We start from the raw sequence: 14,155 nt of genomic DNA on the forward strand, positions 1-14,155 counted from the left end.
ACACCACTGGCTGTCTGAATGACGGCAAAATACAAAGAACAATTGTCCAGCTTTCTCACCACACACAGACTAATACTGTACACACATGAACATGCGCAGCTGTTGTTTTATGGCTCTATTTCTACTTGACCCGACCAGTGCAAAATATAGCATTTTTATAATATAAACTACCAGACTGAGTGCATGAGGACAAAACCTGATATAATTACACAGTAGCACTGGTTTTATGCTCCTCCAACAGAAATGTATTAATTCATTCATTTTCATTTCGACTTAGTCCCTTTATTAATCTGGGGTTGCCACAGCGGAATGAACTGCCAACTTATCCAGCATATGTTTTACACAGCGGATGCTCTTCATCTACTGTACATCTCTCCATCTACAACCCATCACTGGAAAACATCAATAGACTCATTCACACACATACACTATGGACAATTTAGCTTATTCAATTCACCTGTAGTGTATGTCTTTGGACTGTAGGGTAAACTGGAACACCCGGAGGAAACCCACGCGAACGCAGGGAGAACATGCAAACTCCATACAGAATGCCAACTGACCCAGCACAGGCTCAAACTAGCAACCTTCTTGCTGTGAGGTGAGAGCGCTACCCTCTGTGCCACCATGCTGCCCTTCGTTGATTTAATTGAATTGAAGTTTTTTACACCATTTTAGTTTTAATGACAATTCATTATGTAATCTTTTTTTTTTTTTTTAATAAAATAAACATTTAGCTGATTTTTTAAATAATATTTCCTTTATGGTGTTTTTTATGGTGTATGGTGATGGAAATTTACAAACCAAATTGTGTAGCTGTGCTTGAAGACTGTAAACTTTTATAAACACTTATAAAAATGTCACACTTTACAATAAGGTTTCACTTGTTCATGTATTTACTAACATGAATTGAGTGATACTGCAGCATTTATTAATCATTAATGGTGGTGGAAGAGGAGATTCCCCCCTATGTGTAAAGCACTTTGAGTGCCCAAGCACTATATAAATGTAAGGAATTATTATTATTATTATTATTATTATTATTATTATTATTATTAGCAGTAGTTGTAGTAGTAGTAGTAGTAGTAGTAAAGTTCATCATTTACTAATGCATTATGAAAATCCAAATTAACATTAGTTAATGCACCATGCGTTAACATGAACTAACGATGAATGACTTTATTTCCATTATTATTTTCTAACATGAACAAATACTCAAGTAAATGTTTTGTTATTGTTTGGTAATGTTAGGAAATGCATTAACTAACACAACTTTGTATTGTAAATTATGACCAAAAGAGCTTGCTTGATTCAATCCAAACTTGAGCAAATATAAAGAAACCCAGCTAGCAGTGTGTTAGTAAAAAATGCTGTGTTCTACACAATTCCTTCATGTTGTCTCAACACTTTTCGATTAAGTTAACAAATTTAAGTGGACTGAACACAAAACAATTAAGCACCCCCCCCCCCCCCCCAAAAAAAAAAACATAATTTGAACATGCAGCAAAATTATTATTATTATTATTATTATTATTAGTTTTGTTTATTGTATATAGTGGCTGAGAGAGTTCAAACACACTGCAGATTAAGATAACACAAGCAAATAGAAAAACACTAACAAATTTGGAGAACATCTTTATCAATTGGACAACACATGGTAATTCTCACAACAGATGCAAATACAAAGAAAAAAGTCAGATATACTTCAAAAAGTGACACGAAAAACAATCTGAGGTCATAGAGAGGATTTATTATTCTTTAATATCCTGATCATAAGGTTTTTTGTTGTTTGTATATTTTTAACTCAAATAATCTCTGATTTCAGATAACACCTCTGATTCTAAACAGGATTCGAGTTCATCAGCAAGGTTTGTCACTTTTTGCCTTGCCCTGACAAATTTCTTATTTGCAGAGTGTCTGCAAAATTTGTGTGTGCAGACAAATTGATGAATATGTTTTTTCAGTTTGTTGGTGTTTTTATATTTGCATGTGCTTTTTAAACGTAAACGGGTGGGTTTCAAATTTTATGCAATAAATTGGTTTTTAAATAGCTTTTTTTTTAAATGGCCTTACCCAAATTTGAGTAGAAACAACCAAACCAGTTTTAGAGCGTATGTCTGTGCTCAGTGTTTCAGTTGTTTTGTTGATGTGCAAGGAAACACCTTTACTGAGGAGTATGCTGGAGAATCACTGCTAATCGAATACAAAGCAGAACCAATGAAATATTAATGACTGTTTATGTTTTAATCAATGTAGATTTTATTTCTTGTAAGTGTTTCGCTTTTCAATGCACTTTTTGCATAGAAAATTAAAATACATATTACTTCATAAGCTAGAGCCTTTTTGCCAAATTATGTCAAGCATGTTTCTCATATTGATGGTTTAATTAAATGGGACCTATTATTCCCCTTGCAATATAACTTTGAAGTTCCTCCAGAATGTGTCTGGGACATTTTAGCACAGAATACAATGCGGATCATATAATACACAAGACTGTAAATGCTTTCTTTTTTTCTTTCTTTTTTTTTTTTTTTACAAATACATAGTTTTGTGTCTTTAAATGTAAATGAGCTGCTGCTGCCCGCACCCCTTTACAGGATTAAAGACACCAACAAACAAAAAACAAAAAACAAAGCCCTTGTCCCAAACATTTTTTTAAAAATTATTTATCATACATATTGCATAACAATTATGCCTCCTAACATTACAGCCTTATAATCATGAAACATTATCATTAAAAGCTAATATTATACAAATGACATTTCCAGACACTTTTTTTGGCTACTACTGTACCTCAACCTAATCTACTAACCTTTAAGTTTGCATGAATTGCAGTTCCGTCTGCCTTCAGTATTGTGTCATATATATATAGATGAAGCTTCAAACAAATGTAAAACAAATAAATAAATTAAATATAGAGTTGAAGTCAGAATTATATATATATATATATATATATATATATATATATATATATATATATATATATATATATATATATATATATATATATATATATATTGTGAAAATCACCATCAAACTTGATCATAAACCAAAGCATTTACCTTTATTTAAGATTAAAAAAAAATCCTTAAACTTTTTTTCTCTCGTGGTTCAGCATTAAATCATTCAGAGATGTTTGCTTATTTATTGCATGTAGCACAGCCATACCTTTATTCTGCCAATTAGCTTAACATAACCCCTACTAATACTCTAATGATACTGCAGTTAGTTTACACGGGCTAACAAACTTACAAGCATTTGACAGATTTTTTGTAGGGTCAAAGTATTTTGACCCAGCCTCCACTGACCAATCCAGAATTTGGCTCCTATATGAGGTCGTTTGTCTAATTTTTAACAGTATGCCATCATATATTGTGAAAATAAACAATAGAAAAAGGCTTTAAGACACATTTAATTTTTAATTATTCAAATTTACAAATTCTGACAGAGGAAATTAGCTGGTTTGTTTGTTATTTACCTACAACAGTTTTAATATGTTTTAGATGTTTTTTTTAATATAACAATTATTATATTAATGTTTAAATATATTAATTTAATATAATATAATTGTTTTTAATGATGCATGATAATAAATTTGTATTTTATTGTTTTTCTTTCATTTTTTCCTTGTTCAATTTCTTTTATTTAAAATTCTAATCTAATAACATTATTTATAAAACTGTAATAACTTACAGCTTAAAAGCATATTTCTAAATATACACTTTGTGGTAAAATACTATGGTAAGAACTTAGACAGAATTGTGGAAAATATTTTTGCTGCATCAAAAAGTGTGGTTATGATCACCATCTGACAAACTAATGCAGCAAAGATTATTGCTTAAAAAGTAACCTCATAATTTAATACACCGTAAAACCCAAAAAGTGAAGGTAACTCAAACCATTTAAGAAAACTGATTGCAACAAAAAATTTAAGTAAAAAAGAAAACTAATGTTAATGAGTACTGTGAAAATCTATTTGAGTACATAAAGCAATCTGACCATAGTAAAACCCAATAAATTAGGAGAACTCAAACTAATTGAGTACTGTAAAACCCAATAGGTTAAAGCAACTCAAATCATCAGAAGAAATTGATTGCTACAAACCATTTAAGTTAAAAAAACTAATCTATATGAGTACTGTGAACTTACTCCATTTAAGTTGAAGTAACGAGAATTTTAAGTGATTAAGTAAGTGTTCGTTAAGCATTAATGATAAACTCCTGCTGTTAAGATGAATTTCTGAAGAGAAACACAAAACTACAACTGACTTTAGTCACGTCAATAAAATAAATAAAACACATTCAATCTCTTGAAATCTTAACAGAGGATCACTAACTCCACAAACAGTACTCTTTAAAACCCAACAGTCAGCTTTATCAAGTGAAATTAGTGTAGTTAACTTAAAATTTACTGAAGGTTAATTCTCATTTGAAAAGAGTTTTAAACTCAGTGTTGAAGTTAATGACTTAAATTCCTAATTTATTCAACTTAAATGAAGTATAAAGTTCACAGTACTCATATTAGTTTTTAACTAATAGTTAGATTAACTCAAAAGTTTTTTTTTTTTTTTTTGCAATCGGTTTCCTCAAATGATTTGAATTGCCTTAACTTATTGGGTTTTACAGTACTCAGTTGGTTTGAGTTCTTTTCATGTATTGGGTTTTTACCCCTTTCAATTGGCTGGCCTGTGTTTTAAAAAGAAAGAAAATGTTTCACATAATTTCCTACTAGACTTTTCATAGAGAAAGTCTTATTTATTTTAGTTTGGCTGGAATTATTATTATTATTAATATTATTATTACATAATAAACTTCCTTTGACCAACAATGACTTGCCTAATTAATCTACTTAGTTAATCGTTTGAATTTCACTTTAAGCTGAATACTATCTTGCAAGACTTTCCTGACTAAAATAATATTATGTATACTGTCATCATGGCAAAGACAAAACTAATATTAAACATTTTTTTCAAAAATTGTTTTTTAAATTGTGTTTAAAAATGTGTTGGAAAAACATCTCTGTTAAACAGCACTTGGGAAATAGAATTCAAATTCTATATTATTTCAAATGATAATAATTTTGCCTTGAACATTTTCATCCACCTCAAACATCTTGCTACCAAATAAGTGCAAATCTCCCTTCCTCTCTCTGTTGTGTGTGTGTGTGTGTGTGTAAGAGTGCTCGCTCATGAACAGAGACAAACAGGAGCATACAGTAAGTGCTCAGAGGGGAGAGGATGTTCCTGTGGGGCAGTGCAGCTCTATGGGCCTGATTTATGTCAGTGCTGCTCAGGGAACTGTTCTGGAAGAAACCCAGCGGCGGCAGGTCCTCATCATCTGATCACTGATCAGCACTGCATCAGCAGGGGGTCACATCAGCCCTGTAAACATCCACTGTCACAGCTTTATGAACCCTGCTTCAGAAAATACACTTTTAATCTGCTGGTGGAGAACTTTATGCATTTATTTATGTCATTTATATTAATGTTCCTACATATATTACATTTAATACACCCACTGCAAGAAGAGCCAGCGCAATTGATGCTTTAAAGAGATATTTATACTTGATAGTTTTTGTGGAACACATTAAATATTTACTTGTTTGAGTTGATGTAGTGACCGTGTGATTTCAGGATATGTTTTATGCATTTTAACAATACTCGATCTGGGGGAACAAATAAGTTTCAGCTGAGGGGCATTACATTTTCAGTCTTCCTTAATATTTAATTAAAGGCAAAGTGCGGAACTGACTGTACTTTTTGTTATTGGTAAGATTACAGGGTAGCATTTTTTGTACAATATAAGTGTGTGGAAAATAAAGTAATCAAAGCAATATATTAAGTAAACAAATTAACTTACAATAAAGCATATTACCTTCTGTCAGCCTCCCATTGACTTTTTGTGTTTATTTGTTTTCTAATAATATATAGGCTATGCTATTCCAAACAGCCTGTAGAATCTGAGCCAAACGTGATGAACAAGTAGCTCTGACTTTCTCAAGCGGTGAAACTCCGCGTTTATTAAATCCAACACAAAACCGAAAAGCGCCAAGTGTTTGCACGCGAATAGTCCGTAATTTTTTGTTTGTTGTAAAAATTTCTTTCAAATTTTTCAATTTTAGCTTAACTTATTAAAATATTAACATATTAGCCCAATTTTTTTTTCTACTCTCCAAAAAATAAACACCCTGCAACATCTGCGTCTTTTTAGAAATGTCAGTGTTGCACCCATGCTCAACCGAATGGTTGACCATGTTTTGGCTGTTTTAAATAATGACTGTTAAAGTTATTTAAAGAATAACTGTTTTAAATAACGTTTCACACCATGTTGTTTACAAGAAAATCAAACAAACATAATCATGTTGCACTACTACACTTGATTTCGGTTTTATTGTAAAAAAAAAAAAAAAAAAAAACTTAAAAAATAAAGATGATATATTCAAAAAGTTTTATTTTGATATATGTTTTTTTTTTTTTAATAATTGGTCTTACACTTCATATTTTCAGATTTTTCATAGTATCCCAGCCGGCATTTCAACGGTGATTCAACGTTGAATCAACGTCAGGTCTATGGTTGGATCAACGTTGAATTACCTTTCGATTTTGCAAATTGGATCAACGTTTATATAGTGACGTTGTTTCACCGTCGGAACACCACCGGTGATTCACCGTTGAAATCACAACGTTGTTTCACCTCTTACCTTCTTCATGGGTGAATTGTGGTCGTTTTGTAGACGTTGAATGAATGTTGAATTACCTTTCGATTTTGCAAATTGGATCAACGTTGATACCGTGACGTTGTTTCACCGTCATACATTTCAACGTAAGTTAAATAGAAATTACATACAACGCAAAGTCCATAAATATAGCAAACAATTTTTTACTAATAAAAAATACACGACACAAATACACAACTTAGTCTGTGTATCAATTTATTTAATACACACCTCATTATTTCATTTATTCTAAATATACAGCAACATTTACAGCATACATAGTTCATTAAAACCATGCAGGTTACTATACATGCTGTACAGTCAAATACAGAAAAAAGGCATACAATTAAATAGTCACTTTTTAATTAGGTTTCATGAATTAAAGTTAATGTTTACTAACATGAACAAAGAACAAATACTTGTACAGCATTTATTAGTCATTTAATTAATTGAAATATGTCCCGATGCTATTAAAATCAAAATGTATGCTTGTGAACATTAATGCACTGAGCTGACATGAACTGTACTTTTTTATATGAAAGATGCTTCATTGCTCTTTGTTCATGTTAGTAAATACATTAACACTTACTAATACAACCTTATTGTAAAGTGTTACCGTCTTCAGAAAGACAGATACTAACTAAATTAAACTAAGTAACTAAACTACGCTTCAACCATCACAGTCTCCAAAATACAATTCCGTTTACAAAGTTTACAAAATACCCATTTTTAAAGTGGCTGCAGTAAAAAAATAAATTAAAATACATCACTCACAACTAAGAATCACAACTGAAATACATTACATCTGTTTGAGGTTTTATAGGTTGAGAGAAACACTTGAGGTAAAAGATGGCACTGGGGACAAAGAATCAAGTGTAAAACACTAAAACATCTATATCAGTCTAGCACTTAAATACATATTTATTTCTCAAACACCAGGTGAGTTTCCTACAAAATCAATAATGAGGTTTGCTATTCCAATTCATTGTAAATGAATGGCTTCACTTTCACAATAGTGAAAACTCATGCTATAATCTAAACCTGACATTACTCCTTCACTTTGCAGGTCTGCATGCTAAATATTTAGTAGTTTTTTTTTTTTTGTATAAAGTACATCTATTGTGTTTAGCATTACTGCAGCAAAACTGAGCACCTGTGACAGTGGAACATAGACAAATATTTCAGTAAATCATCAAGAAAATGTGTAGAATATATGGTTTGATTCTCTCTTACAAACACAACAGTAAAAGCAATTTGTTATTCCATTATTATTATTAGTATCATAAAAATTGCATGTTCACATGGGTCTTATAATAATGGCTCACATTTGTGAATGTAGGACCACTATTTCACTATTACATGTCACATTAAGTGTTCATATAGGTTCTGTTATTAATTACTTGTGTCATACCAGAGACTTGTTAATCTTCAGAACACAAACTAAAATATTTTAGATTAAATGCCTCATCCTCTACAGACAGCAATGGTCCCAAGATGGTCATTGTCAAGATAAGGCACAAAACACATTGTCAAAACGTTCCATGTGACTTCAGTGATTTCAACTGTGAACATACCAAGCTCCAACAACACTTTAGTGAGGCAAAACAAAACAGTAAATACAAATGTGTTTGCATATATCTCTCCCGCATCAGATCAGCGTGTGTGTTTACTACGAGCAGTATGCACACACCATGACCTGTTGTGGCAAAGGCAAACAAGTTATTTTTACAGTACTTACTGTGATTTAACCTTTATGACAAATGTACTGGACCTGTTACTATACCTGATATATCACTATCTTTTATGAACACAAATTTCACTGTAACGGGTGCTGTTGTTTTGCTCCAGTTACACCTTTAGAGAACACCGTACTAGTCAGACATCCATACAAAAGCAGAGAGTCTGGTCTTGTGTAGCAGAACTGCAATAGATGTCTGTCTGTCTAGGCTGACACTGGTTTAGGCCATCAGTATGTCCTTGATGCCCTCAAATGGAGCTTCCAGAAAACCTGCAATAAATGAAATACGAGGTTACAACTAAGTTGGTATCAGCTATTATACAAAGTGCAATTCAAATATTTATTTTTATTGAATCTAAATTTGTCCTATAATATCGCCACACTCAATAATTTTGACTCATCCATCTGAATATTCCTAACTAAGAGAAGTGAAGAATTAGGTGTGATGTCGTCAGGAAGCCCTTCGCCACCACCGGTGCCAGCATTTCCAGAATTCAAATTTCAGATTCTTAAAAAAATTGCTTTTTTTTTTTTTTTTTTTTTTTAACCAAGGCTGCAGTAAAGAATCATGAAACATTCAACACATCTAATAATTACAAGTTGTTGTAAACAATTACATGTACTGTAAAAGCTGTTTGAAGCTTTTTAGACAAGGTTGAGAAAAACTCTAGAAGGAGTAGCACTTCTGTAAAAGTCTGCATATAGGACAGAGAATAAAAGGGATAGTTAAAAATTTGTATTCTGTCGTCATTTACTGACCACATTGAACACAAAAGAAGATATTTTGAAGAAAGCTGCATATCTATTTAACCATTGACTTCTATAGTATTTTTTTCTACTATGGAGGTCAATGTTTACAGGTTTTTTTTTTTTTTCAGAATAGCCTCTTTTGTGTTCAACAAAATAAACTCATAATGGTTTTAAACCATTTGGGGAGTAAAATGTGAGAAAATTTTCATTCTTGGGTGAACTATCCCTTTCAGTTGGAAAACACCAGAATTCTTAAGTAGACCCTTTTCGCAAGACAGATGATGCATTTCATTTGTCATCTTAATCCTCAAGTTTTTAATATTTAGATTTAAATAGCATGTTTATTTATTTGTTTTAATGACATTTAATAAAACAACTTCTCAATGACATCACATGTACTGGACCTGCTACACATGTATCACTATTTTTTTGAATACAAATTTCACTGTAACGGGTGCTGTTGTTTTGCTCCAGTAATACCTTTAGAGAACACAGTAGCAGTCAAGACATCCATACAAAAGCCTTGGCATGGAGTAGCAAAACTGCAGTCTGTCCAGGCTGACACAGGTTTAGGCCATCTGCGTGTTCTTGATGCCCCTCAACTGGACCTTGCAGAAAACTCAGAAAGTTAAAACCCATTACACCTTTTATCTGCTACTAAACAAAGTATAATTTAAGCATTAATTTCTCACTAAATACATATTTGTTCCCCAATACTGTCACATAGTATAACATCACAACATGATTTCACAATAATAATATCAATATAACAATATAATATCACAACATAGCCTAACAATCAATAAACAAACAGATTAGAAAGAGAATATCACCAACCAAAGCACCAAGAAGATTTAACAGATAGTTAAAGGTAAAGTAAACTTACATGGACAAAGCCTTTTCCATTCAATGCTGTGCAAGTTAGTGCGTCTCTGGAGTAAGTTACATGTCTAAAAGCAAAAACAACAACAACAACAGTGAAACGACAGCAGTTAACTTTGTAATAATAACACTAATAATACAGCGTATAAAATGGATATTGTTTTATAACGTTGCTCAGTAACTTTAAACTGCGTTTGGAGTTTATCGCTTTGAATTTGCCATAAAAACGCTCATTTAGACTAACGTTGAACATGTGACATTACCTCGAGGTTAGCTGCGCGTCACCGGAGCGCAAACAAGACTAAAAACAAACTGGAAAGTTTTAAATGCTTCAAAATTCGAAACACTACACCTCAAAAGTCACGTTTAAGATACACTGACAAAATCGGGGGGTAAATAAAACGTTAAAGCATCTAAAAACACGCTTACCTCTGAATTCTGCTGCAGGTCAGGTGTTCGTAATTAAGTGAAGTGAAGCGCTGCGCGTGGCCGCGTGCGCGGAGTCCTCCAATACCATGGTAACCAAACATGTTGAATGTTGGGTGAAGCCATGACGTTAATTCAACATACAGATCATGATAAAAAAAATGTCAACGTTGATTTGTACAACGATTTCTGTAACTTTTTCCAACCATTTATCATTCAACATTGTTTCAACATTAAAGCAACAACTGACATATTTTCAACCACATTTCAACGTTGAAGCCTTGTCATATGCAGGCTGTTTTTCAACCATTCAACATTAAACGTTCTATCAACATTATTTCAACGTTCAAAACACAACTGACCTTATTTCAACCATATTTCAACGTTGAAGGTCGGTCGTGTGCCGGCTGGGTATGTAATTCCCAAACTTTTACCATGAACCAATAAATCAACCATTTGGTGAAAATGCATTGAGTGTGTTTACTTGCGACAATGGGAGTTTTCTTAAGGAATCAGTTAAAGGGTTAACGTTATTTTTTTAAACTAGCTAGCCAATATCTTAAAAGAGGTGGGCAGAAAAAGCATAGTCCTAAACTAATCATAATGAGATGTTGGTCACACACACACACACACACACACACACACACACACACACACACACACACACACACACACAACGTACATGCAATATTTCACAAAAAAGACATTTTTCATCATGCTCTTTCATTGAACAAAAGTTTCTAGAAAAATCGAGATACTTTCAACACTGGTGAGTCAAAATCATTCAGACGATCACGAAAGCAGACCTAACATTCTTTTTGAGAATTCTTAGAGGAAGCCAAGGATTATAAATGAATAATGTTTTAAAATGACGTGACTATGAAGCGTTAGCCTGTGGTTCTCTGTTGGTAACACGCCGAATTTGAGGAGACGCTTGAAAAACACAGGCACATCTGCGCGGTTATCTGAACAAAACCTGCCAAACATTTCAAATTTGATGGGGGAGAGAGGAAAAGATCAGTGAGGAGAGAGAGAGAGATCAAAGCAAGCGAGGAAAGAGAGAGAGAGGGAGAAGGAGATTGGAGGGGGGAGGGCTATTGAGAGAAAAGAAAGATGATGAAACACTTTTTGCAGAGTAATATTTTCAACAAAACAGCACCATTCATCCATATATATCAGTCATCAGAAGCCAAACAAATGTTTCTCTCTCTTTGGTTGTGGGAAAGTCTGCCCTCCACACACTGCGCTCGCGGCCTTCATTCCAGCGCTGCCGGCGGAGCTCTCGCCTTCATCCATCTTTCCCAAAGTGCTCTCCTTCCCTTCTTCTCCTTCTCTCCATCTCACACTCACCCTCAGCGAGCGCTAAACAAATAACGATTGTATTTATCTCTATCATTCTCTCCATTTTCCTTTCCTCTCTCTTGTTTTCTTGCTCCCTCGTTCAATATTTCATGTGGATGAGAGCGTATCTATTCTAAGCTTGCTCTCCACAGCCTCTACTTTCTCCCCAGTCGTTTTCAAAAAAAGAAAAAAAATCTCTTTTCTCTCCACATCATTCTTTCTGTCTACCTCTTTTCTATCCATTTCTATAAATCTCTCTCTCTCTTCCATTTCTTCCCTGATGTTCCATTTTTGCTCTTCCACTTTCCGTGACTGGACAATGTCCATTTCATTTATACAAAGAGGCTTTTTGCCAGCATGGCTGCCTCTTTTCCATTGTTTGGCATAAAACACCCTGCACGCACACACACAAGCTTTTCTCTTGTTGCGCTTCTTTCATTGTCAGCTCTTAGCTGGTCTTACTAATATCTCCCCGCCTGCTTCTTGATCTTCTTCTCTCTCATGAGCGCTCTGTCCGTGTTGTTTTAGGCACAGAAGTGGAAGAAGGTAAACAGTGAGATTGCAAATTCATGTTAGACAGATGAGTGAGAGGAAGGGAGAATGTAATGGGAAAGAGAGTGACAGAAAGAGAGAGAGAGTGAGAGCATGTGTGGAGGGATACTTTTGCTTCTTAATTTTGAAACAGCAGCTCTTGGTCCTATACATAAATGATTGCTTTAGGTTAGGTTAGGAAATAAATTTGACTTGTTCTTTTTTTTTCTTTCAAAAAATCTATTCAGTGGTTAAAATATATATAAAAAAGGAGAAGGGTGGAAAATACATACAGTTAATTGGGAAAGTACATGTATGTAGCCAAGAGCCTAAAGTCTTTAGTTAGAAAAAGGTTTGTCTTTTGAGTTTATAATACAGTACATAATAATATTAAAATGAATTTATTATTTAAATATATCCCAATTACCCAGTCCATTAGTCCTCTGGCCTAAAAACACATTCAAAAGTTTTAGTTTTTTTTATTAAAAATATATTTTCATATTGTACATGTATAATTAGGAGACCACTTGAAACTTCTCTGGATTTATTCAGCAAAAGTTTGTGTAAATTCTTAATTTTTTCTAAATGTCAAATAAATCATTGTAATTTGGAGCATAAAACATTTTAAAAATAATGATCAAAACAACAAATGTTTTTTATTTGTTGTGATCGAAAGTTATAGGGTTATTCCATTAAATTAAATCAATCCGTAACTCTTCTGAAACAACAGTGTCTTGTCCAACCTCTATATGACAAAATTTTTATTTTAAATTTGAAAGAAATGTCATCAGCCATTTACAGAATAAAACATGAGTGATTCTGTTTGTTTTGTTTTCTTATGCCATTTTTATATTACTGGCACAGATAAAGCAAAAAGAAAACCTTTGTTTTATTTTGACAGGAGCTGAAATAAGTATAGAGAGTAAGACAGAAGGTGACATCTATAGTTATGTAACAGCTTCAGTCTTTAGTCTTTTAAAGTGAGATAAAGTAATTTTTTTAAATAAAAACTGATTTGTAGATAAATACAGCAAATAAATTTGTGAAAGTATCTTGACAGTTTAAATGAAGGTTGTATCAATAACATTTTTAGGCCAGTAAGTGAAAAAAGCATTTATCATGAATAATTTATTTGATTTGTTCAAAAATGATGATTCATTCAGAAATGAAACAAGTAAAGATGTTTTTATTTTACTTCATTTTATTTCAAACAGCAAGAAAGGCGCTGAGTCCCAGCTCGGTCACTTGTCATTTCTGTGTGGAGTTTGCATGTTCTTTGCGTGTTCGAGTGGGTTTCCTCCGGGTGCTCCGGTTTCGCCCACAGTCCATAAATGGCTGTAGTGTATGTGTGTGTATGTGAGATTGTATGAGTGTTTCCCATTACTGGGTTGCAGCTGGAAGGGCATCTGCTTTGTAAAACATATGCTGGATAAGTTGGCAGTTCATTCAGCTGTGGTGACCATAAATAAAGAACTAAGTAAAAAGGACATTAAATGAATGAATGAATTTCAAACAGATTGCAGCAATAAAGCGTCTAAAGCTTTGCTAAAAGGCTAACCTGACAAAACTCAGATTTCTTTCTTTCTTTCTTTCTTTCTTTCTTTTTTTCTTTCTTTCTTTCTTTCTTTCTTTCTTTCTTTCTTTCTTTCTTCTGATGAGATGTTTGGTCACTGGACTTTCAGTCCAAATTCTTGTATACAAGAAACCATACGCCAAGGGAAAATATAGTGTTTAGTGTTTAGTTTATTGCCTATAGGTTTCTCCACATTACCCTAT

General features: G+C 33.1%; 1 long non-coding RNA gene across 2 annotated transcripts; it reads right to left on the reverse strand.

Annotated features, from left to right (window-relative positions):
• Nucleotides 1-6,915: 6,915 nt before the first annotated feature.
• On the reverse strand, nt 6,916-10,568 carry LOC137487908 (uncharacterized). Of its 2 annotated transcripts, none has more exons than XR_011006715.2 (4): nt 10,511-10,568; nt 10,086-10,149; nt 9,680-9,807; nt 6,916-8,719 (listed from the first exon to the last, which is right to left on the reverse strand). It is a non-coding gene; the product is annotated as an uncharacterized lncRNA (long non-coding RNA). The 2 variants fall into 2 exon arrangements; XR_011006716.2 differs by having other exon boundaries at nt 10,345-10,568.
• Nucleotides 10,569-14,155: the final 3,587 nt, after the last annotated feature.

Source organism: Danio rerio, chromosome 16 (assembly GCF_049306965.1).
Source record: "Danio rerio strain Tuebingen ecotype United States chromosome 16, GRCz12tu, whole genome shotgun sequence".
Taxonomy (NCBI): domain Eukaryota; kingdom Metazoa; phylum Chordata; class Actinopteri; order Cypriniformes; family Danionidae; genus Danio; species Danio rerio.